Genomic DNA, 25,681 nt, shown 5'->3' with positions numbered 1-25,681 from the left:
AGAGAGAGACCAGATACTATTTAATGATTAAACATAATATGCTAACTATTAATTATTTTTAATAATTATTCAACAATACTATTTTTAGTTATTCTTAACAATAATATTAATAGTAACTGTTCAATTTATTTATAGTGTTTGGTTAAAAAAATATATATTTTAATATTTTATCCTTGTATTACTGTATATTACAGTATATGATGATCTTAAAAGATTTTATTTTGGAGAAAAAATTGGGAGATATTTGAAAAACTTTTGGTATGAATGAGAGAACAGGATGTCGTTAACATGCATCAGAGCTTGATTATTTTATTTATACTGTACATGTCATTTATATATAGTATTTGTTTGAAAAATATTTTAAAGTATTATATTTGTATTATAATATATTATATATGATAAAAAAACATATAAAAAAAAGATTTGTTGGAAATGTTTGAAAAATATTTTTTAAAATATCTACAATGACTTTTATTCTAAAGTTTGAAAAATGTCATATGACAAAAGGTCAGGATGTCCTCTTTAAGATACAGCAGGGCTTAATATGCATGCTCTCAAATATCTTAAACATAATTATATTGACCACAGTTGAGAGAAATGAATTGCTGGCTCTCAAGAGGATACACTGGCTATAAGAAGGGATAACTTTACAGATTTTCTGTTGATGAGGAAGTGAATGGTGCAGTCTAGCAAACAGGGAAATTACTGTGCATGCAGTCGTACAGAAGTAGAAGAGCCAGAGATTATATTCAACCGAAACCGGGTGGTGCATGCCTTCGACTTGTTGCAGTTCCTAAAACCGCCATCACCAGCTGAAGACAACTGCCTGCCCCTCCTCATGTTATTTGCCCCAGACTGTGCAGGTGGTATTTGGCACTCAGGGTGGTTGTGTGTGTAGACTGCATAATAAAATAAATAAATAAATAAATAAATAAAATAAAATAAATTAAAAAAAAAATCACCCAAGCAGATAAAGACAGACACCAGATTTGTAACCGAAATATTTAATATAGATAACTCGCTTAAATCTGTTTTTGAACTAAACTACAAAGAGATGTGTAGTGTGCATTAGTGTGAATTTGTGTCATCCCATCAAACTAATTTAAAATCCAATAATAAATTAGTATTTAAATGAAGCCAAAACTAGAACAAAGACATGAAAAAATTAACACTTAAAACAAAAACTTTTGTCAAAAGAAAGCAGTTAAAACTAGTAAAGAAAATTATTTGCATGCTAAAAGCATGACAAAACGTTTGACAAATCAGATAACTGGCACGCCATGAGGTACACCGCCATTTATGCATGAATAAAAATGTCTTGCTTATTTTGTACTCTTCAGACAAAAGGAGGTCATGTAAGGAAGTGACTGCACATCGTCTCTGTTGCCTTGTTCCTGTGAATCATTGAACATGCCTAGACATGTCTCACAGACACCTCAGTGATACTGAACCACCCTGCCTAGACCTATTTGTAGGTACAGTAGGCTACAATGAAAAATGCAAAATTGTGTTCATTAGCTCTCTAATTATATTCGCATGACACAGAATTTAGATTCCACTTCCAGTTTAATATAATCTCAGCTATTTCATGTGTATAATTCAGTATGAAAGTCACTTTCCTGATGCACCATAATTATAAATGTTAAGAGTTTTCATAAACAAATTAAATTACTAAAAAACAAATTTCTTATTGCTCATTTTTAATATATAATGCCATTTCAGTAAAAGTCTACCAATCTAAAATTCATTAGACAACAGACAGATCTGTTGGATCACCAGCAAACCAAGAGTTCAGAGTCACTGAAGCGTAACAGCACACAAACACCTCACACAATAGGTTTTTTTTTTGCCTGAGCTCTTGTTCACAGGTAACAGACCATGTGATCCATCCTACATTAGCATTAGGCTAAAGAGCAGTAGTGTTGAACCAATCAGAAATTGTTTGATGAAATCAGATTAAACAAATCTCACGGGACAGTGGTTTGGGTTAAATGGTTGGTAAAGCCTAATCAAGGCAAAGTAATCGTGGGAATGTATCAAGTAAGTGTTAGCAAATGTGATCTCTCCCATTTGCTTGACATTCATTATAAGGCATCTACTTGTGAAACAATCAGCACTGCATCATGTTCTGTTGACCGCAAAGGGCTAACTGCTGCAAATAACACCTGAGTTTAGGCTGTAAAAAACCACATTGACCACGTTTACATGCACTTCAGACAACAGTTTATTGCAGGGGTTTTTTTTGCAGAAAGCAGCGTTCTGAAACGTCATGTAGATGAGAAAGCCACTTTCCTTACGCCGCTAAAGGGAGAAAGCGGTTTAACACACCTGGGATTCTCCCGGAGAATGCAGCTTGTGTGGCCATGTAAAAGCATAAGTGGCATTCTTACAGGTTTTTGAGGAATGCACATAAACTGACAGGATAAAAAACGTCATAGGATGGAGCCCATAAACATGATTCATAAGTAATTCAACATTTCTAGGAGTACAGTGTGAAAAACACACTATAAACTATAAACATTTACACACAACAATGTAAAATATTGTTTCTCACATTCACGTTTGTGTGCTCATACATTAGGGGGATCCCAGAGTTTTCCATAAGAGGGAAAGACTACACTCTTAAAAATTACTGTTAATTTACTTCAAAATATCAACAGTATAATCCTGTTATTTTTAAATGCAGTACATTACTGTTAATTTTGGTTGGTTAAATGACTTAGACGTAATATTATGGTATTTTACAATATTGATTGCTCAAAGGAAAGAAAACAGTACTTTACAGTATTTTTTGCATTGCATTTTGGGAACACAAGACTACAGTGTGCCCACACGTTTAAGGGGTGATTTTTTCACCCATCTTCATCTTCTGAATTAATAGGGGAGTACCCTTTTGCTTTGCTTTTTAGCATAGCCATAAAACATTACATTTATGTTCAACTCATATTGTGCTGTGATAATGATTTTGGTAGCCTACCTGCCATCAGATCCCAATATCAACTAAATAAGCTGTTTGTAACATTATATTTCTGTCTTTAAGCCCAAGATCTTTGTTTCTTTTACTAAAATTGTTTTCTTTAAGTGATTTGTTGTCAGATTGAATAATGCACTGGATTTGGGTTAATTTGTTAATTTGCATGTCAGATTTGAGATTGGAGTCTGAGCTGACACACAAAACAGTGCAGAAACACCTCACTCAAATGGTCAGTGTGGTCAGATAACATTAACAACTTTAACGTTCAGATCTGGGCTGCAAATCGCAAAAGCATTGTAAGCTTAAATAGGCTGTAGAAACCATTGGTGACAATACTTTCTACAATCTACTTACGACGAAGTCGAAGTATACAACGCTTTTGGGAAACACAGCTGTACAGCTGATAATGTTAAGTTTTATGCAGGGATGCATGATATTCCTTCTCTTTTAATCTGAAAACATTGGTGATACTGGAATTGTATCTAACTTTTTAAACACTTGTTTCAGTGGGAAACCAACTGTAACTGTGACACCGAGTGCAGCTGGATTTCTGAAACGGATCTTCCACATTACAGGGTGAGATTCATAAAAACGTAACGTTTTATTCTGCGAAGTGCAGCCTTCAAACAACATTGCAAATTTATTTAAATAATGTTCCATTGTTGTCTCTGTAGCGCGCTGAAATGACAGGCATCTTCGTTTGTGTTCTGATGATGATAGAAAATCATACACATCTGGCATGGCATTAAGGTGAGTGAATGATGATTGAATTTTTATATTTGGGCGATCTATTCATTTAAGAAAGCTCTCCTGACACTAATTATGAATACACACATTTGTTTTTCAGGCGTTTCATCGGGATAAATCCTGAGAGAGGCACCAAGGCTGGACGAGGCAAAGTCCTGTCAAAGCGTATGGGGAAAGTCGCCCAGAAAAAGACGACATCAGTCAACCCTCGTGTCTCCAGTCTACTAAAGAAACTAATGGACTTTGTGTGGGACTTTATTTAAGTCAGTGAACCCAGTCATTCACCCACACACACTCACTCAACTCACTCAAACTCACACAAACACTCACATACGAACACTATCTCACACACACACACACACACAAACTCACACAAACACTCTCTCACACACACACACACAAACTCACACAAACACTCTCTCACACACACTCAACACACAAACTCACACAATCACTCTCTCTCTCACACACACACACACACAAACACTCTCTCACACACACACTCAACACACACAAACTCACACAAACACTCTCTCTCACACACACACACACACACAAACTCACACAAACACTTTCTCAGACACTCACACACAAACTCACACAAACACTTTCTCAGACACTCACACACAAACTCACACAAACACTTTTTCAGACACTCACACACACACAAACTCACACAAACACTCTCTCACACACACACACACACAAACTCACACAAATACTCTCTCACACACACACAAACTCACACAATCACTCTCACACACACACAAACTCACACAATCACTCTCACACACACACAAACTCACACAAACACTTTCTTAGACACACACACACACAAACTCACACAAACACTCTCTCACACACACTCAACACACAAACTCACACAAACACTTTCTCACACACACAAACTCACACAAACACTTTCTTAGACACACACACACACACACTCACATAAACACTTTCTCAGACACTCACACACAAACTCACACAAACACTTTCTCAGACACTCACACACACACAAACTCACACAAACACTTTCTCAGACACTCACACACACACTCAACACACACAAACTCACACAAACACTCTCTCACACACACACAAACTCACACAAACACTCTCTCACACACACACAAACTCACACAATCACTCTCACACACACACACAAACACTTTCTTAGACACACACACACACAAACTCACACAAACACTCTCTCACACACACTCAACAAACAAACTCACACAAACACTTTCTCACACACACAAACTCACACAAACACTTTCTTAGACACACACACACACACACACACTCACATAAACACTTTCTCAGACACTCACACACAAACTCACACAAACACTTTCTCAGACACTCACACACACACACAAACACTTTCTCAGACACTCACACACACACAAACTCACACAAACACTTTCTCAGACACTCACACACACTGTTTTAGTCATTCATTCAGCCACTTTCTCAGTTATTTACTGAGTGTTTGTGTCCAGAGTTCAGTGTTTGGACAGACAGAGATTTGTTATTATTTGTTATAATATGTATTTATTATTTATATGGCTGAAATGTAAGTTTATTTACCCAAATCAGCTTTGGGCTTTGTTTTACCAATTGCCTTATAATTTTGTACAGATGTTTTGCAAATAAAGAGAGATGTTTTGAAAAGACACTTTGAAGCTGTATTATGTGTCTTAAAAAGTCACTATTTCAAAGGCTACATTTATACACTATTAAAACATGGTATTTTTTATTGCAAGACTAAGGAATAATTTATTAAATCACAAGGTTTAGAAAAAAAGTAAACACATTGTAGTCCTTTTTGCTAGCAGTCCATTACTCAATAGCTTATACAGTAGCATGTAGTGTAATCCTGCAAGTATACCTCTTGTGAAAAAGTATAAATAAACAGTAATTAACTGCTAATCCTTTTGTCAGTAAAAAAAATTATAAAATAACAGCTTTATGCTGTATTTGCAAAAACAGTAGCAAACTGTAAATTTCAGCTACAGCAAGATACTGTTAATTTTACAGTAACTTGCTGGCAACCCTGCTGCCAGTTCTTTACTGTTTTTTAACAGTGTACTATTGCAACACAATTCTGCTGTAGGTCACAATGGAAAGTTAAAGGAAACAAACACAGCAACAACTCTGTGTTGTTCCAATATCTGGAGATAAAGCAACAGAGAATAAAACAGTGAAGATTTCCTCCATCTTCCTCAGATGCCATGTTTGTTATTTACACAAGCATCCAAGGACATTACGCTGCTGTGGAGAAATCTGCTTACTGACCAAGCTGTGTGTATAAATGAGTAAAGAATACACAGCTTATATAGTGCATGCAAATAAGGAATGTCACTTTCTCGCAATATGCCGCTTTCTGGCGTCCATGTAAACGTGATCATTGTCAGTTTTAGCAACCATTTTCTAATCTATACATCCAATTCTACACCCGAGTCCATTTTAAGTCTAGCACTGTTGCCAACTTGATAATGAAAGTGTAGGTGTATGGAATTCTAACAACTACTACTATTGTGTTTAATATGTGTGCATTTGATCAGCATTGGGAGGAGTAGAAATATGCTTGCTCTATCTTCGAGAAGGTAAGCACTGCAAACCAGACCTGGTCTAGACTTAATACAGAAATCTACATGGTTGGCACATGTTCCTTTCCTGTTCTTTTTAGCCTAAAAAAGAGCTAATCGTTTCAGGTGCAGTACACTGTAGTCTGTGGGGAGTGGACCACACTAAGTTACTGCGACCCAGCATTAAAGACGCAATTGCACCTGTCAAAAGTTTCCAGGCAATTTGTTGATAAATTGCTAGCAAAAACTCTTCATCTTATACTGGTTCCAGATAATCTATGTCCTGAAACCAATAAAACTGAAGAGTGTGCGAGCAGCTATTAGGAACCTTTATGGCAATAACCTTGGGCAACAAGGTCTCCAAATATGGCTGGAACTGAATAGCAGGGAATAGTATTGAGACAAACTTAGGAGCATTTCTTTGTGAAGTGGTGACTTGCCACTATAACACTTACAGTATGTCTGGCTTTCACATTGCCAAACCCAGCACAAATGCTTTTGTGTTTTTTAAATCAAAACTAAATAAAACAAACGTGCACAGGTGTGGTGATAAGGGCCTCATCACAGACCTCCTTTTTGGGTTTCTGCTGTTAAACATCACCATGGCAACCCCTAAACAAACTGGAGTGTGTATGTATGTGGGGTCATGGGACTGGGACAAATGTCCTCCTAAACTTTACACAGCAGACAGGAATGTGTGGCATGTGAGAAGGTTGTGCCTGTGTCTTCTGAAGAGCCTCTGACCCCATGCTTTCACAGTGGATAATTAACTGACTGCATGGTGGGAGTTTTCCACTGTCATGCAACCATAAAAAACAGGTACTTTCCTGGGAACACTTGGCTTATACAACCCATTTTGTTATCACTAATTTCATAAATGGGTTTTAGAATGATATAGATATGGTGTAGCAAACAACGCCTGTCAGACACTTGATAGATGACCTACAACAAAGTTATATACATTTTTGTTTTGTTAGCAGCAGTACAGTTTACAAGAAATTTACGTTAATTCCTTAAAAGACACAAATCAAACATGCACAATGCCAACAACATTCAGTGTATCAAGAGGACAGCTTATGAACATTTGAGAATGATAAGAACATTCTGAACATTAGAGAAGAGTTAGTGGTTGAATCGTTCGAAAAAACAGTTCACAGCCCCTAGTTAGAAATATTCACAGTGCTAGGCTGAACTTGCAAGAGTAACATTCTAAAGTGTCAGCCAAGCATTTCTAATCATCACTTATACATTGTGTATCTGCCCTATTTCAAAAGAAAATGGAGGACAGCAGTGTCCTCCCCATGAATGGGCAACCGGTGCGAAGCGAGCAAGCACACATTCCAATCAGCCAGATGACATTGGGGTTAATGAATTTGCCTGCGGACCGCCACATCCCACGAAGCACAATGATACCATCTGCTCCTGACTTGAGCATTTAGCCTCCAACTTGACAATAAGCCCCTGATCCATCACGTTTGATTGGGTCATGACGACTGTTGTTCAGGCAGGATCACACATGGCTGGGTGAATGATGAGATGGAATGATACACAGAGATGGTTAAAGGGTCACTTGTCCAATTTAGAAGTTGGATAAACAATAACAACGCTGGGTAAATTAAACCAGATGTTTGCAAAGCACAGAATGGCAGAAGGAAATTACTTCAGTGATATTAGGAAAAATCTAATTACCTGAGATGGAGAAGCAAGCACAAATGCAATGTAACAGACAATATTGGATTGAATTAGCCAAATAAGATATGCAAATAGTAATTTCTTACAAGAGTTCTTAATTTATTGTGAAATAACTTAAATCAGAGTAAATGGGAATTGAATTTAGTCTCTTAACTCTTCAATTCCGTGCCAAGAGTTAGAGAATGTCATGCTTTGATGCACAGATTTTTCTCATTTGGCCACCGTGCCATGTGGAATAACATGTACACCCTACATTGGCAAAATAAATTAAATTACTGGGGTGATACATGCAAATAATTTTTCATTTGCTCCATTTAACTGCACCAAGGACTGAAATATTCATGCATACACCAACCCTTGCACACATATTATCTTGTAATATGACGGTCATAAATTCTCTTTGCAAACATTGACTCATTTGTTGTTTATCATGCACTAAAATCAAAACAAGGATTTTTGTTTGCCAACCAGTGAGAAGGGAAGGGCACTTTTTATTACAAGTCTAGAGCATTATATGCTAGGCTCCAAACAGTTGTTCAATGTCTCCTCTCAACTGCAAGACGGTAAAGAAGACCTTTTCTCTTTAGTTTGCAACTTTAAAAATGTTTGAGGAGAGGTAATAGGCAACCCTTTTAAAACGGCAGGAGAGAGGACTACAAAAATTCTACAGGTGTTGTTTGCCTATATGGAGACTGTAATTTTACCCATGCTACAGTGGTATTGCTGGGTAATTACTGGGGAAAGTGGCTGCTACTTTATTTTTTTCAGCTGCTGGTAGAGTTCAGAAGCTCTCTGTGCTTCCAGTTACTCATAACATGGTAACTGTTTTTGACTTGCCTCAGACCGGTTTATCCGCATTCTTTAGGACTCTGAAGGTAGCGTGAAGCATTACCTTAGTCTGTGCCACAAAAAAAAAAAAAAAAATGATTCTGCAGCACATCAAGATATGAACAAAATCAACAGGTTTTGACCTTAAAGTAGTTCAGTGAACAGATATAAACTAACCCCTCTCCTGATAGCTTGAAGTGAACCATGACAGGGGGCACCAGTCATTCCTGCACAACATGAAAGCACAAACTGTTAAAAGCTCCACTTTTTACCCTCTGTGTTGCAGTGAAAGAGGATTCTTCAAAGATGTGGTGACCTTTAGCATAGCAGTTTCCCATAGAAAGTATTTTCCTTGATCGGGTATCAGATCATGATTTACAAGCCATTCAATATATGTTATATGCAAGGTAAAATATGTAGAAACAGGCATCAATTTGCCATGCAAAGAGCCAACTGGCAATATCATCTGAAAAGACAGTAGTCACAGAATGGTAGGTTAGTTCACAGAAAAATGAAAATCGGGGTCTTCAAATATTGTCTTGGACAATGGGGGCCTTGGAGTCAAAAAGGCTGAGAATCACTGTTCTAGTTGAAGGGCTGCATACTTTAATAGTATGTACTGAACTGATGAAGAACTTATTTCTCGACCACTGAAGTATGTTCTTCATACTGGTGTGTAGTATAAATAAATACCTTCCCAGACAAACAGACCTACATCCACCATGTTAGCACATTCCTTTGACATATGACATACTAGTAACAACTGTGAAAACAAAAGGTACTTGTTTGTTGTTAGACAAGTACAATTTTAACCACGAGGAACAACTTTCTTGGTATGTATAGCACTTACACTTTAAAAGAGCCACCTGGCTCACAGTTTTCTGCAATTTCTTATTTTCAATTTTTTGGTTGTGATGGATCCTCAGCTCCCGTGGCGTTATGGAATGGTAAAGTGTCCATTGGTTGCACACCAGAATCTCATCAGATACAGTATATCATCAGGATATTGTTTGCCTACTGTATCATGAATAGAGTAATTGGACATCCTACTATCTGCCCCTACTTTTTGCACACTGTGTAGCAGTTAAGTATGCATCTTCAGACACAGGAAAGATGTCCTTCCATCTACTGATGGAATTACTGATGGCTCCTCCATTGATGAGCACATATATACCGTAGACCACATTTAACATCTCAGACTATCCTGCTTATTAAAAGAAAATCTCATTAAAAGCTGACCTTATGTGGACTGTTTGTTTAGTGACTTTTGGAAGTGGCTGTTTTCAGAGTTTAGAATCAGTGTGCGCAAGAGTTTTAACACACACTGCCTCGCCCACACAATCTCTCTCTTTCTCACACATATATGTGTAAATGAGAAAGTAGTTGACTATGGAAGGTTGCTTAACACTATGCAGAAGATGAAGACTACCACAAACAGATAAAAATAGCCCCAGATTACAGTCATGGAGCTCCGCTAACAATGGTGTATACTCTCATGAATGCATGTAAACTAAGGAAGGGAGACATGGAGTCTGGAATTTGATTGACTGCAGTGGTCACAAAACCTCTGTGTGAAACAAACAGCCTCACATTCAAAGCTAAATTAAACCAAAACAAAAATACCCCCAACAGCGACTGCAAGTTATAACCTTCACCCTAGAGATTTTCAGCTCCCTCAATGAGGAAGAGGAACTTGTACTTCGTGTTGTACTTTCCCCAAGGAAACTGTTGTAATGGATTAAGTGTATCCAGAGGGGGATACACTGTAGGTGAGTGAAGTGTTGTAAAGAGACAAAGTTCTAGAAACACTAACACAAATCCTTTGTGTTTGTGTGAAAGCAGAAAAATTGCAAGAGGACAGCTCTGGAATATCTATAACTTCAGTAAGGTGATCTCTGGTTATGAGCTAACTGCCTGCACATTTTGCTGTGATATATGGCCTGCAGAGGTGAGTCAGAAAGGTGCTCTTACAGTGCTATGAAAAAGTATTTTCCCCCCATCCTGATTTCTTCTGTTTTTGTGTATATCTCACACTAAATTGTTTCAAAAATTCAAACAAAATCTAACACCACAAAGCCAATCTGAGAAAACACAAAATACAGTTTTAAATGGTAATGCTATTTATTGAAGCTAAAGTTATTCAATACCAACTAGGCCTGTGTGAAAAAGTATTTGCCCCTTAGTTACTAAATCCCCAAATCTATGAAACTGCATTCATAATGGGGTTCAGCTGGACTAGACACACCCAGGCCTGATTACTGCCAGCCCTGTTCAAATCAACACCTAAATATAACTTTTTCAGCAGCATGAAGTTGGCTAAAAGGTCTCACCTAGTAACACATGTGCCAAGGTTGAAAGAAATTCCAAAAATGATGAGGAAAAAGGTGATTGACATACAGTCTCGGAAGGGTTACAAAGCTATTTCAAAGGCTCTGGGACCCCAAATAACCACACTGAGAGCCATTGTCTCCAAATGGAGAAAACCTGGCACAGTAGTGAACCTTCCCAGAAGTGGCCAACCTTCTAAAAGTCCTCCAAGAACACACTGATGACTCATCCAGAAAATCACAAAAAGCCAAGGACAACATCCAAGGAACTGCAGGCCTCTCTCGCATCAATAAAGGTCACTGTTCATGACTCCACTATCAGAAAGACACTGGCTAAAAATGGCATCCATGGAAGAGTGGCGAGGCGAAAACCACTGCTAACCCAGAAGAACATTAAGGCTTGTCTGAATTTTGCCAAAGCACACCTTGATGATCATCAAACCTTTTGGGAGAATGTTCTGCGGACTGATAAGTCGAAAGTGGAACTGTTTGGAAGACAGGGGTCCCGTTACATCTGGCATAAATCAAACACAGAATTCCACAAAAAGAAAATCATACCTACAGTCATGCATAGTAGTGGTAGTGTGATAGTGTGGGGATGCTTTGCTGCTTCAGGGCCAGGGCAACTTGCAGTAATTGTGGGAAACATAAATTCTGCTCTCTAACAGAAAATCCTAAAGGAGAATGTTTGAAGCTCAAGCACAACTGGATTATGTAGCAAGACAATGATCCAAAGCATAGGAGTAAGTCCACCTCTGAATGGCTCAAAAGCAGCTAAATTAAATTTTTGGAGTGGCCTAGTAAAAGTCCTGACTTGAACCTTAAACAGGCATGCTCGAAAACCCTCCAATGTGGCTGAACTAATGCAGTTCTGCAAAGAAGAGTGGGCCAAAATTCCACCACAGTGCTGTGAAAGACTGATCTCCAGTTATCGGAAGCGCTTGGCTGCAGTTGTTGCTGCTAAAGGTGGCACAACCAGCTAATAAGTTTAAGGGGGCAGTACATGGGTGATAGTTGTTGGATAACATTTTTGTTTCAACAAAAAATAGATATATTTGAAAACTGTATTTTGTGTTTACTCAGGTTGCCTTTGTTTTATGTTATCTCGTTTGAAGATCTAAAAAAAATGAGTATGAAAAATACACAAAAATAGAAGAAATCAGGACTGTATGTGGAAGGAATGCATGTGGACAATTTGGACAAAACAGAAGGTGTGCAACACTTGCTGGAATCTAGGTGTGTAATGGTATGAAATGTTCACAGTATTATGACCTTCACAAAAAATACTGCGGTATCACGGTATTAAGGTACCTTGCTAAAATGATCATCAGTTTAATATTTAGTTATGACATACATCTGATAAAACAAAATAAAACATAATAATAATTTGAATACTACTAATTAATGCCTACTGAAGAATAACGAAAATTTTAAATGGACAAGGTGAGTACTTTTTAAAAACTATTTTCTTCATGTTATTTACTACTAACAAAAAAGTTTCATTCCTTTTTAGTTTATTGAAGTTTTTTCCAGTACTTTCTACTATCGCTGTCCATTTCCTGTACGCCTAAAGCACTTTATAAAAGCTGTTTTTTAAATAGTACTTTACAAAAAAACAAAACATTATTATTAGTAGTAGTACTAAATGCATTGTAGGCCTACTGTTTCACTGCATTTATGCAAATATGCATGAAGAAACAATTGGCCTATGTGGAGGTGAGGGCATGGTCGAGCGCCTGTCTGGGAAGAGAGAAAGCGGTAAGGACATCCACCTGAGATGAATTGTGGCTAATTACCGTTTCTATGTTCACAGTGAGAGTCGGGGGAGATAAAAGATGGCCCAGTCCTCCGAAAGAGGGAGAGCTGAACCTGAGTACAGTGTGTGTGTTATGGAAGCTTCACTGTCTGGCTGAAAAGCAGCAGTTTTACATTGGCCGCTGAAAAGCATTATTTTTGTTTGAGTTGCATTCAGAGTTGGGCTGCCCCCGACTAAAGACTTTACTAGTCGACTAGTAGGAGTTAATTTAAGCCATTAGTTGACTAGTCGCACGTTTAGAAAATGGTTTGAGTTCCAGGGCTGAGAAAGAATGTTATAAGTAACATTGCTAACACTGTTCTACATTACAGAGTAATACTAAACCATAATAATGAGCCTTTAAAATATAAATTTTACAAGCGCGCACGCACGAAGCGAGCTGCAGCGACACCGGCAAAAGCGGTAATGATCCTGAATGTGTCGGGAAAACCAGCAAGGAGACTGTCTGAACATTTAGTTAATTTATAGAGAGAAATGCACATTAGGGTTGTGCCGACAGACGATGATCTCGGGGATCGACGATGGTCAGAGTGATCGCCAATAGCTGATGCCTTTGACCATGTCAAGATGATATTTGGCTCGTTTCTCCATGTATTAAATTATTATTATTATTATTAGGCTATTATCATAAAATTAATATTACAAATAATTTGCCCGTAGACACACAGACACGCGCTTGAAGAAACACTTTATTATATTATTAAGAACAGATGACAGAAAAGCCGAAATGCATGTTTGTTCAGAGGCGTGAAGTCTCGTGGAACACGCACATCTAAAAGGTTCTCAATCTTTCTTTGTTTCTGCCTTCCGATTTTTTTGTTTTGTTGCAAGAACAGTACCGTCTATGAGAATGCTGCAAATGACCTCAGACATCTCAGCTCAGGAGGTGCTTTGAGTTCAGTTCACTTTATTTCCACAGAGCAGTTCATTGTGACCACAACTCTGCAGCCTATACATCTGTGATTAAATCATAAAATACAAAAACACGTTCACCTCGAACCATATTTCAGTGATTATTATCATCATAATTATTATTTTTACATTTATAATTGTTTTTATTTCTTCATTTGTGTAAGTAATTTTCCACCATGATGTTAAGACGGATTCTTGCCTGATGGTAAATGGAAAGTGGAGGTGTATATATATATATTATTCATTTATCACTTCATTATTTTAATTGCTTTTTCGTTTCATTTAGAGTGCAATTTGAGTTTAGAAATGTATTTGATTTAAGTTTTTCATTTTTTAAATAAATTATTTCCAATGCAAAATCACTAAAGCAAGAATATTCACCGATCCCTCAGCCCAGGGGTTGCAGATATAATTGGATATTGCAATATTATATATATATCGTGAAGGAGGGAACCAAATGAATTTATTCACACACAATGTATTTTCCCGGATAACGAAATGCCCGACTGGTAGAGAATGCACAGATGAAGTTGGTTCATTGCCAGAGAGATGTTGACAACTGTTGTAAAACCATCTCTCAAAAACAACACACATTTTAATTGCACTTATTTTTTTCCAGTTTCATTAGAATTTTTAGATAAAATAAATACAAAATAAAGTTCTAAGTTTGAAATCAAGGTGTCTTGTTTTATCATGTAGGCTTAACCCTAACCCTGCTTAATGAAAATTACCCCATAGTACCACCTAGCATCCAACCAGCCCTAATACCGGTGTTCATTTTTATGTGGAGTTTTTTTCTGTGACCAACCGACCAATCAAAACTTGGTCGACCAAGACTCTTCTCATTGACGAACCTTTGGTCGACTATCAGGGGGCAGTCCTAATTCAGAGTGTAAATAAACTCACGTTGTTTGCTGAAGCCGTCTCCCGCTTTCTACTTTTGATCCTAATATGAACATCTGTTACACTGGTGCCGAAACCTGGGAAAAGGAGGAAGCGGGAGACGGCTTCAGCAAACCACGTGAGTTTATTTACACACTCTGAATGCAACTCAAACAAAAATAGTGCTTTTCAGCAGCCAACGTAAAACTGCTGCTTTTCAGCCAGACAGTGAAGCTTCCATAACACACACACTTTACTCAGGTTCAGCTCTCCCTCTTTCAGAGGACTGGGCCGTCTTTTATCTCCTCCGACTTTCACTGTGAACATAGAAATGGTAATTAGCCACAATTCATCTCAGGTAGATGTCCTTACAGCTTTCTCTCTCCCCAGACAGGTGCTCGACCACGCCCTCACCTCCACAGCCTATAAAAACGTTGCATATAAGTGCTTATATCCTTTTGCTGGATAGAAAGCACAAACAAAACATTAGCCTACCTATAAACCTAATCTGTCATACAAATCTTGTATATCTGATAGTGTTATGAAAGGGGGTCTATCATTTATTAGCCTATATACTGTATTTTTACTTACTGTACATTCATCTCCGCATTTTCCTCGGGGAGATGATCATGGACATGGTTTTTAAGGTTTGAAGTGTTTCTTGCCTGAGCCGACACTTTTTTTTGACAAAGTTTACCAATTGGGCAACCGTCAACATTAATGGTGCCTTGGGGGTCTTTTAAATAACCAAAATATTCCCAAATGGTGGACTTCAGCCACTTGGTGGGGGGAAATAAAGGTTCAGGCTTTGACATTGTAGTGTGCTGCGGTCTCTCTGCTGTCCAGTTTGTGCGTGTTGCTTTTAAAATGAAGTGATGGTTGAGTGAAACAGGAGGACGTCACAATTTAGAGATTTATTCGATAGTTTATATGATGCTATGTAAATGAAGCCGAATCTCTCTTAATTTAAATTATATTTACAATGGAAACTTTCATTCCTTTACTTGTATTTTAGAAAAAGAAAAAGTGATACCGTGAATGCAATACAGTGTATTACAAATGTCAATGGTATGATAACAGTCTCTTTTTAAAACCATGGTATACCGTGAAACCATGACATGGTTACATCCCTGCTGGAAACATATACTCAGATAGGGGTCTTAAACTATTAGGCACTCAGTTAGCAGTTTAATTATCAAGTAGGTAGTCACGTAGCAGACACTTTTATCCAAAGCGACATACAGTATACCTTTTACATGAAAAGTCCAACTTGAAGCATACTACAGAAGGGTTAAGTTCCTTGCTCAGGGCATTAGTGATGGTTCATTGCTAGCTTTTTGTTGGGCTTGAACCAGCAACCTTCCAATTACCAGCCCTGAGGATTAGTCATAGCATCACATCACTCCTCTCCTTCCCCTACATTATTTATTTTAGGTGTTGGGCTTAATTTATTCAGATAGAAGACAAAGGCAGGCCTAACACAGTGGTAAAACCTAACTGAGGCCCACACACAAAGTCATAAATCTTACTGATAAAAACCGCGCCAAAATCAAACAAAGGGAGTCCAAAACAGACTACAAATCCCATGAAGCCTTGCTCACTAAAGGATCAAACTCTCACCTCCTATTGGATGAGGCACACGACAGAACGCCCCTCAACCATGACGTCATCAGGAGTAGAAATACCTCTGAGATCCTTCTGGGATTTGCTTCCAACTCGCCATGTGTAGACGCAGCTCATCGCTGCTCTCAGGTGTAGCCTCGTGGCACAAGGAAGTAACATCCGACTTGAAACTGTGGCCATACAATCTCCATCTCGCTGGACGAGTTGAGATTACTCTTGAGATTAGTGTTCCACCGAACACTAACGGATCCGAAGGAGACCGCAGAGCAATCCGCATCTTCATCCATTTTCCTGCAGAAGTGAAGAGAAAAAGATTTTCCCTCTTCAGTCAAGTCGGCGTCGCTGATTTCTCTGCCAGCCTGTCATCACCCGAGCCTTGAGGAACCGAGTCGGAGTCAAACGATGGATGAACACACATTCAACCTGCGTCCTCATGTGATTCAAGTAAGAGGTTTACGTCTGGGCAGAGATAGAATATTATAGTGTGTTATTCTTGTGTATCAAGGTTATTGCTTGTACAGTTTACGGACCGCCGAGTCTGCTCATTGCTGCTAATAATACTCAAGGTATTACTGTAATGTACTGTTATCACAAATGAGATATGATGTGTTGTAGTCCAACCACATTGGACTGTTGTGTATTTCCGCCATCGCGGGCGAGACCGGCAAACTGAGTTTATCCATTAATGAACCAAAGACCGCGGGACGGTTTACGAGCCGTCCACCGTGTCTCTGAGTGATAAACTAACAGATGCTTTCTCTCCCACGAATGCGAAACCGGCTTTGGTGCCGCCACTTTATTCTCTCTCTCTCGTACTAACCACACACACGCGACCCCTCACAAACATTCTCGCACAGACTTTTGGCTAGTAGATAACTTCATGATAAAGCTCAGCTTTGTCCCCAAGTTATTGTACAAGCGGAGACACGCGGTAAACGGGAAGACGCCATTAACCGGCTTCTCTTCGCCCATATTCGCGGCCATATTCTCTGGCCAGATATCTCGCGTGACATACTCTCCATGAGAGTCACGTCCGCCATTTTGTGCACGTCACTCCTTACACACACACACACACACACACACACACCTTCCTCTCATGTGTTATAGGATTATTTTGGTTACCATATCTAATCATGTCACTGTTTAGTTTGTAGTTGTAAGACGGAAGTTTATTGACTACATTGTATTGATTATTAATTGATATTACTGCATAAATAAACTGTTATATTTCAAAGAGAAGTGTTTTGGTTTGTTTTGCATACACCTGTGTCAAATGCTGGCAGGGGGATGTCAGTGCTCGGATTCAAGCCTTCATTGTTTCCTTTTGAATATCGATTTTCTTAAGAGAACAATCTAATATTGAGACTGTTATACTGTCTGGTTATTAGTCCCTGATTCCAGGGTGGTGCCCCGGCGATATTAATCCTTATTAATATTCTATTGATTTTGATAATTGATAATTATCTTTGATGATTGTTGAAGTGAAGGATTAAAAGAGCTAACATTGATTCAAATCAATGTTCTATTGATTTTAATAATTGATAATTATCTTTGATAATTATTAATTATTGCTTATAAACAAACCCGCTCCTGAACATGGCGCACTACATTTACTGGAGCCCCGTATGAGGTTTTAATGAGTTAGATTCTATTATTTAAATATTAATTAATAACTAAAGAAATAATTATTAATTATTTCTGATAGTAACACTGATCTAAACAACCAGTAGAACCTACATAGGGTTTGGTCACGACGGTCCAACCACTGACTAGTCGATTAGTGAGGTTGACTTGTAGATCTAGATTTGTTTGTTTTGATATTTTTATGGTAGTTCTTAATTAGCATGCGGCTAGAGTGCTTTAGCTGTTAGACAATTTAGACAGTAAAGCCCTTACGGAAGAGTCTTTAATCACTACCCCTTTTAAAACACCGCCACAACAGCCATAAAGATGCAGAGAGATGCCTCTGGCCATTGTGCGGCATCTTGCACAGCATTTTTTGTGCCCAACCAAAAGTGAAGCGCTTTTAAGACAACTTTGTGTGTAAAATAATCCAATTTTTAAATACGTATCTCGAGATCACTGCGTTTGTGACAATGCAAGAACACCTCTTATATAAACACCTAAGAAATATGTCAGGTAAACCCAAAACAAGCCTAATTATTCAGGGCTTCCTTAAAACTAATTAGTCGATGACTTTAGGCAACCCACTTGACTGATTGACTTTGGAAAATATGTAGTTTTACACATCCATAATTCATTTGAACATTTAATAAGAAAAATGACAACACCGTTCCAGGTTGACTACAAGTCGAATTGAGAAATTTTGAGAAGTATAATCAAGAAGGTTTTTTAAGAACACAAACAACAGCACCACTCTAATTGCAGGCTTTTAGCATGAACCATATAGCATGTTCAGTCTTGCTGCTGCTGACCTTAAGTGTTTCCTCTTACACCAGCTCCTGTTCCAGATGCTCCAGTCAGGCTGGTATTACATAATTTTTTTGTGATGGGGTGAATTTGAAGCTCTTTTATATCCATTGCACACTGACACTGATTGAGGACCAGTTTCATCTCTTAGAACCTTTAACTCCTCCACAAGAAAAGCAGCATCAAAACAGATCAGAATCAGAATGAGTTTTATTGCCAAGTATGCTTACACATACAAGTGATTTGTCTTGGTGACAGAAGCTTCCAGAGCACAAACAATACAACAAGACTGAGATAACTGATTTATTTCAGTGATAAACGGCTAACTTCCACCAGGAACCTGCTTGTTACATTTTAATAATGGCTTATCAACTGCCAATCTGACAATCAATCACAAATAAATTTACCACTGGTTTCTGTCTCCCAAATATAAATAAATACTGTAACTTGCTTGGCAATGAAACAAACAGTTTTGATTTGGATTCTTTGTGTCAGTTGAAGCACTATGATGTAATTCAACAGCAATGCTGGTCTGCCTCTGCTATTAAGTGAAAGATGTAACAACTATTAAACACAGAGCAATTAAACGTTTTTCTCATTTGGATGTCTGGTTAGTACAGAACCATGTTCTAATTCCTTGGTTGCACCAGTTCTGCTGATATGGTTTTCTATCATTGACTCCTGTCAATCAGCTGTCAATCACAGCCTAAATTAGTCCTTAAAGAAACCATTCAAACACGCATCATGGGTTGAGTTAATGTTGCTTTTTTGGGCTGGTTGGGATGCTTTGAGCAATGTTTTGAATGCACCACAGTGTTTTAATATTAAAAAAGACCCGATGTTCACTGGGGGGCTCTGTGAGGGCCATGTCATCTGTTTCAGGGCTCCCTGTTCTTCTATTCAATTCCTTTTGCAAATGGAATGTTTGGGAGTCTAACATTTATATTTCCTATTGACACACTAAAGCTGAAGATATAAATAACCATCTTAAGACAAATGTTTTTGTGAAACATCTTATGTGCCCAAGACTTTTGCACAGTACTGTATATGGAAAATGCTCCATCACACCATCCTTTAGGGTGTTTTTGGTACTTGATTATAATTTCTGCTGAATTTCATGCTGAAGGAAATAGCTGAACCACAGGCATGGAAATACACTAATTAGGACTGTTGCAATATCCAGCTACACAACCCTTAACCACCCAGTTAAGAAAATTCTTCACTTTCAATACAGAAAGTTGGACAGATCAAAAAAAGAACTAGTTCTCTATTGTTTGAAGGCAACCAATTGGATAACATGTTTTCTTTTTAATGATCTCAGAAAAGTTACAGAAGAAGAGAGGGTGCAAGAGTTCAGTATCAGCAAAATATCGCTGCAAAGCCGAATGGGTCAAGATTCTCTATGCATTAACACCTCCAAAAACATGGCTTCATCGTCCACAACAACACTAAACACTCCTACATTATTCAAAGGAGCAATCTGCCCATCATCAATAATGAATATCTGCCAGTGGCAGCAGAACGTTAAGTACACATGTATTGTTAATGAGTCTTGGGTTGGAGAGGAACTGCGTGCCACCTCGTGTTTTAAACGGCCACCCATGGGGAATCTTGGTTATGTATCCCTGTTAACACGCATGACATCATCCGAAATGCCCTGTCCACCTCCTCTACCATGAATCCAACAGCTCTGTGAAACACTCGAATCCAAATAGACCACACAGAGTGTTGAGATGGAAGCCGCAATGCCTGTAGTGTTTAACGCTGCTTTGTGTTTCTACTATGAATGTAAAAGAGGAATGCATTACTCATTAAAGGTGCAAGTCAGTTTTTTTTTTTTTTTTTTGTAATTGGGCTTTTAACCATGACCAGTTTCTAAAGGTTCTTTTGTGGTTGTAGCATTCAAAACACACAGAGGAATGTAGGTATGTGGTCAAGTTTTCTATAGTCTGCCTACAATAAAAGGGACCAGAATAAAGACAAAATGGTCATTTTGAAATTGAGTGAGTGCTGGGATATAATGAACTACTTTCATTGTCTTGGGTCAGTATTCTGAGGTCTTGGAAATCCTGACCAGAGAGTAAAAAAAATTGCAGCAGTCTCTACTCTCTCCCTCTTGGACACGGCAGTCCAATGACAAATGACCAGAAGTAATGTCATAACCAATCATTTAATTTAGTTTTACTTGCTGCCAACCATATAATCATTAGGTTAAATGCCACATTAATAAGGTGCCTGCACATTTCTTAGTAAAACTTGAATTTCTTAGTCTTAACAAAACGACAGTGAAGTTAATATTGTGACATGACATTTACTTAAACTTCATAGAACAAAAATGGTGTAACAAGCTAAAAACCAACATGTCCCAACAAGAGAGGCGAAAGCAAAAGAATAACGATGAAAACTGCTGTCTAAAAATAAATAAAATGTTTTTTTAGATGAGGTCATAATATCATGTATCACAAGTTTAAAGCTTGGACAAAATAATGGGAGTCATGCACAATGAAAGTCCATCAATCTTACTGCATGTGCTAAATTGCTCTTGGTTTTCCCAGTGTTTTTTTTAGTTGTAATGGGCAACTGTGAACTGTGAATAAGCCTATTCTGAGGATTTGGTAAAGAAACACTTCAATTTAGGTTGGCTTAAACAGACAAACATGTTTGTGTACTGCTGGGGTTGGGTAAAGATGTACAGGAAAGGAAGATCTCAGAAGGTAGCTAATCATCAACATGAAATGCATCTTCAAGTTATCTCATATCTGCTACTTAGACTCTAACTGAAGAATTTTGAATGCAAAACTCAAAGCCACAGGTGTCTAATAATACATTTCTAATCTCTGCCTTCGACACACTGTATTCTTAAAGGCTACATCTTCAAATCTCTGCCCACTTTCTCTCAGATCACACTCCAATGCTTGCTAAAAATAAAACCTATCAGACTCCTAATGATATTTTATGACAAAGTGTATTAACAGTGGTGAGGTAAGGCCTTTATATAGAATATTCTTTCATTTAAAAAGGAAGCAGAAATGAATACTAGATACTGTGGAAAATATTTTATTATAAAAGAATGCATCTAGTGACTAAAATAAGTGGACAGATAGCAAGACTGTTTAAGTTGTAACCTTTAAAAGAATTTCAAAATTCTTTTCACCAAAGAGAGTGGGTGCTACACCTTATCAGAGACAAATGGAACAATGTTATAAACAGGGTGTCTGCATGTTTCAGGGAATGAAATGTAAGCAAATTATGTAAAAAAAAAAAAAAAACTATGAATGGTGATTAGGGCTAGGTGAGGTTAAACAAAATTTTTTTTTTTTTTTTTTTTTTTTAAATGAAATTCAATATTCTCAGGTGGCTTAAAAGAGTTCTTTTTTTTTTTTTACAATTTGGACCAAATTGCAATTTTTGCAATATAGATTAGCTGATGTAAAATACAGAAATAATTTTGTTAAAATAGTTCAAATTACAGTTTTTCACTAAATCAGTTCATAGAAGAATAATATCTAATTGTATTTATTTATATGTAATAATATATTAATACATATAAATAAACAATAGTTTTTTTAATCTGTTAAATAACATGAACCGCGTGAAAGAACTGATTGACTAGAATGATTCAGATATTCCAACACTACATTCAGAGAGAGGAAGAACAGATTAGGATAAAACAATCTGAAATATTGAAGCAGATTTTCCAATGCTACATAATAGAGAGAGAACAGATTAGGAGCATTTGATTATTCCCTGAGCAGGATCGGCTGTAAAGCTGCGTTCGTTTAAGGTGACTGTTGTCCTTTCATTTACATACATGCAGCATGCATCTTTATCTTAACTTTGCATTGAGAATCCATCAACAAAATTAACACCTCTGAATGGCATCTAAAGAAATAGATGACCCAAAAATTATAATTCTCTCATCATTTACTCACCCATGCCATTTCAAACTTGTATGACATTCTTCTGTGAAACACAAAGACATTTTCAAAGATATATGGTGTTTATATCCATACATCGCAAGTCAATTGGGTCCAAAACTTTTAAGATAAAAAAAGGACATAAAGGCAGCATAAAGATAATACATACGATTGGTTTACAAGTGGTTTAATCCAAGTCTTCTGAAGCAATACGCTTGGTTTTGGGTGAAAAACAGACCAAAATGTAACTCCCTTTTCACTCTAAACCTTGTCAAATGCAGTTTCCTTGGTGATCAAGATTTGAAGTTTGACTACCCATCCTCGTTCTTGACGCAGAGCTTCAAATCAAATTTCACGTCAAGGTTTATAGTGAAAAAGGAGTAACATTTTGGTTTATTCCTCACCCAAATTATGTCCTTTTTGTAGCTTGAATGTTGGAACTCATTTCATTGAATGGATAAAAACATCATACATCTAAACTCAGCAAAAAAGAAACATCCTCTCACTTTCAACTGCATTTATTTTCAGCAAACTTAACGTGTAAATATTTGCACGAACATAAAAAGATTCAACAACTAAGACTAAGCAGTGCATCTCCTCCTCATGGACTGCAGCAGATTTGCCAGTTCCTGCTGTGAGATGTTGCCCCACTCTTCAACCAAGGCACTTGCAGGTTCCCGGACATATCTGGGGGGAATGGCCCTTGCCCTCAACCTCCGATCCAACAGATCCCAGATGCGCTCAATGGGACTGAGATCCGGGCTCTTCGCTGGCCATGGCAGAACACTGACATAACGGTCTTGCAGGAAATCACGCACAGAACGAGCAGTATGGCTGGTGGCACTGTCCTGCTGGAGGGTCATGTCAGGATGAGCCTGCAGGAAGGGTACCACATGAGGGAGGAGGATGTCTTCCCTGTAACGCACAGCATTGAGATTGCATGCAATGACAACAAGCTCAGTCCGATGATACTGTGACACACCGCCCCAGACAACGACGGACCCTCCACCTCCAAATCGATCCTGCTCCAAAGTACAGGCCTCGGTGTAATGCTCATTCCTTCGACGATAAACGCGAGTCTGACCATCACCACTGGTGAGACAAAACCGTGACTCGTCAGTGAAGAGCACTTTTTGTCAGTCCTGTCTGGTCCAGCGAAGGTGGGTTTGTGCCCATAGGCGATGTTGTTGCCGGTGATGTCTGGTAAGGACCTGCCTTACAATAAGCCAAAAAAAGCCCTCAGTCCAGCCTCTCTCAGCCTATAGTGGACAGTCTGAGCACTGATGGAGGGATTGTGCGTTCCAGGAGTAACTCGGGCAGTCGTTGTTGCCATCCTGTACCTGTCCCGCAGGTGTGATATTCGGATGTACCGATCCTGTGCAGGTGTTGTTACACATGGTCTGCCACTGCGAGGACGATCAGCTGTCCTTCCTGTCTCCCTGTAGTGCTATCTTAGGGCGTCTCACAGTACGGACATTGCAATTTATTGCCCTGGCCACATCTGCAGTCCTCATGCCTCCATGCAGCATGCCTAAGGCACGTTCACGCAGATGAGCAGGAACCCTGGGCATCTTTCTTTTGGTGTTTTTCAGTAGTTTTGAGTCAGTAGAAAGGTCTCTTTAGTGTCATAAGTTTTTATAACTATGACCTTAATTGCCTACCGTCTGTAAGCTGTTAGTTTCTTAATGACCGTTCCACAGGTGCATGTTCATTAATTGTTTATGGTTCATTGAACAAGCATGGAAAACGTTGTTTAAACCCTTTACAATAAAGATCTGTAAAGTTAATCGGATTTTTACAAAATTATCTTTAAAATACAGTGTCCTGAAAAAGGGACATTTCTATTTTTGCTGAGTTTATATATATATATATATATATATATATATATATATATATAATAATCTTCATTTGTTTTCCACAGAAGAAAGTAAATCATACTAGTTTGATACGGCATAAGGGTGAGTAAATTATGAAAACTGTTTTTGGGTGAACTAGTCCTTTAAGACTTTTTTTTTTATGTTCTCTAAGATATTTAAGACTCTTTGTGGCATAACATTTTGAATAGTAAATTTAAGACATTTTAATCCTTGCGGTCACCCTACATAAAGATGAATATTCAATAAGACATGGTGTCCATCTCCGTTCAGGGCCCTATTTAACCAAAAGCTGCAATTCACAAAGGTGAACGATGTTTTGTGATAAATATTTTTTTTTTTTTTTTTTTTTTTTTAACATTGCAATGCATGACTGGTCAAGTAAAAAAATAAAAAATTAATATCTTCAAATATTTGGAAGGCCTACCTTCACTGTGAACATGTCAAAAAAAAAAAAAAAAAAACTTTCGTTGCACAAGTTTTTGGATCACATCTCCATAAAAATCAATATTATATTATATAAAATTAATATTATATAAAATTAATATTATAACTGTGCAACATTTTTTAAATATTGTGAATTTATTTTGCTTCCATCACCTACCCTAACCTAACATAAAACAGCAGAATTATTTAATGCCAAGCATGAGATGCACACTCACACAGATGCTGGCAGTCTGCAGCAGGCCTGAATTAGAAATGCTGATTAAGGAGTTTGTGTTGGGCTGGCCACACCCCTCTACAGCACATGCTAAGAAATGCAAACTGAACATAGTGTTTACATGATAAGAGATGCTAGATCAGTGACGCAGACAATGCACCAGCTACTTGAGTGCTTACTCCTACTCAGCCAGAGGCATTGCGAGTCCTCAGTTTGCCTTTGGCGACAGAGCTGTTGATTAAAGTGTGTGCAGGATCCAACAAGGCAAGAAGTGTCAATAAACTTCTTTATGGAAAGATTTAAGCAAGCACTGCTGAAGTGCACAGAGCTGCCCAACTAGACTGTGTCCAAGCGTGACTTCCTCTCCCTTCTATCAGTCACGCCCCAAAGAGAGAGCATCT

The 25,681-nt window shown here is 38.0% G+C and overlaps 1 protein-coding gene across 3 annotated transcripts in view; it reads right to left on the bottom strand.

Moving 5' to 3' along the window:
• Positions 1-25,681, bottom strand: part of LOC127443691 (F-box/WD repeat-containing protein 7) — a 252,595-nt gene that overhangs the window by 39,719 nt on the left and 187,195 nt on the right. The window lies entirely within an intron of this gene.

This window comes from Myxocyprinus asiaticus, chromosome 7 (assembly GCF_019703515.2).
Source record: "Myxocyprinus asiaticus isolate MX2 ecotype Aquarium Trade chromosome 7, UBuf_Myxa_2, whole genome shotgun sequence".
In the NCBI taxonomy this organism is placed as follows: Eukaryota; Metazoa; Chordata; class Actinopteri; order Cypriniformes; family Catostomidae; genus Myxocyprinus; species Myxocyprinus asiaticus.
The sequence above is the reverse complement of the archived record's forward strand: the minus strand, read 5'-3'. Positions and strand labels throughout refer to the sequence as shown.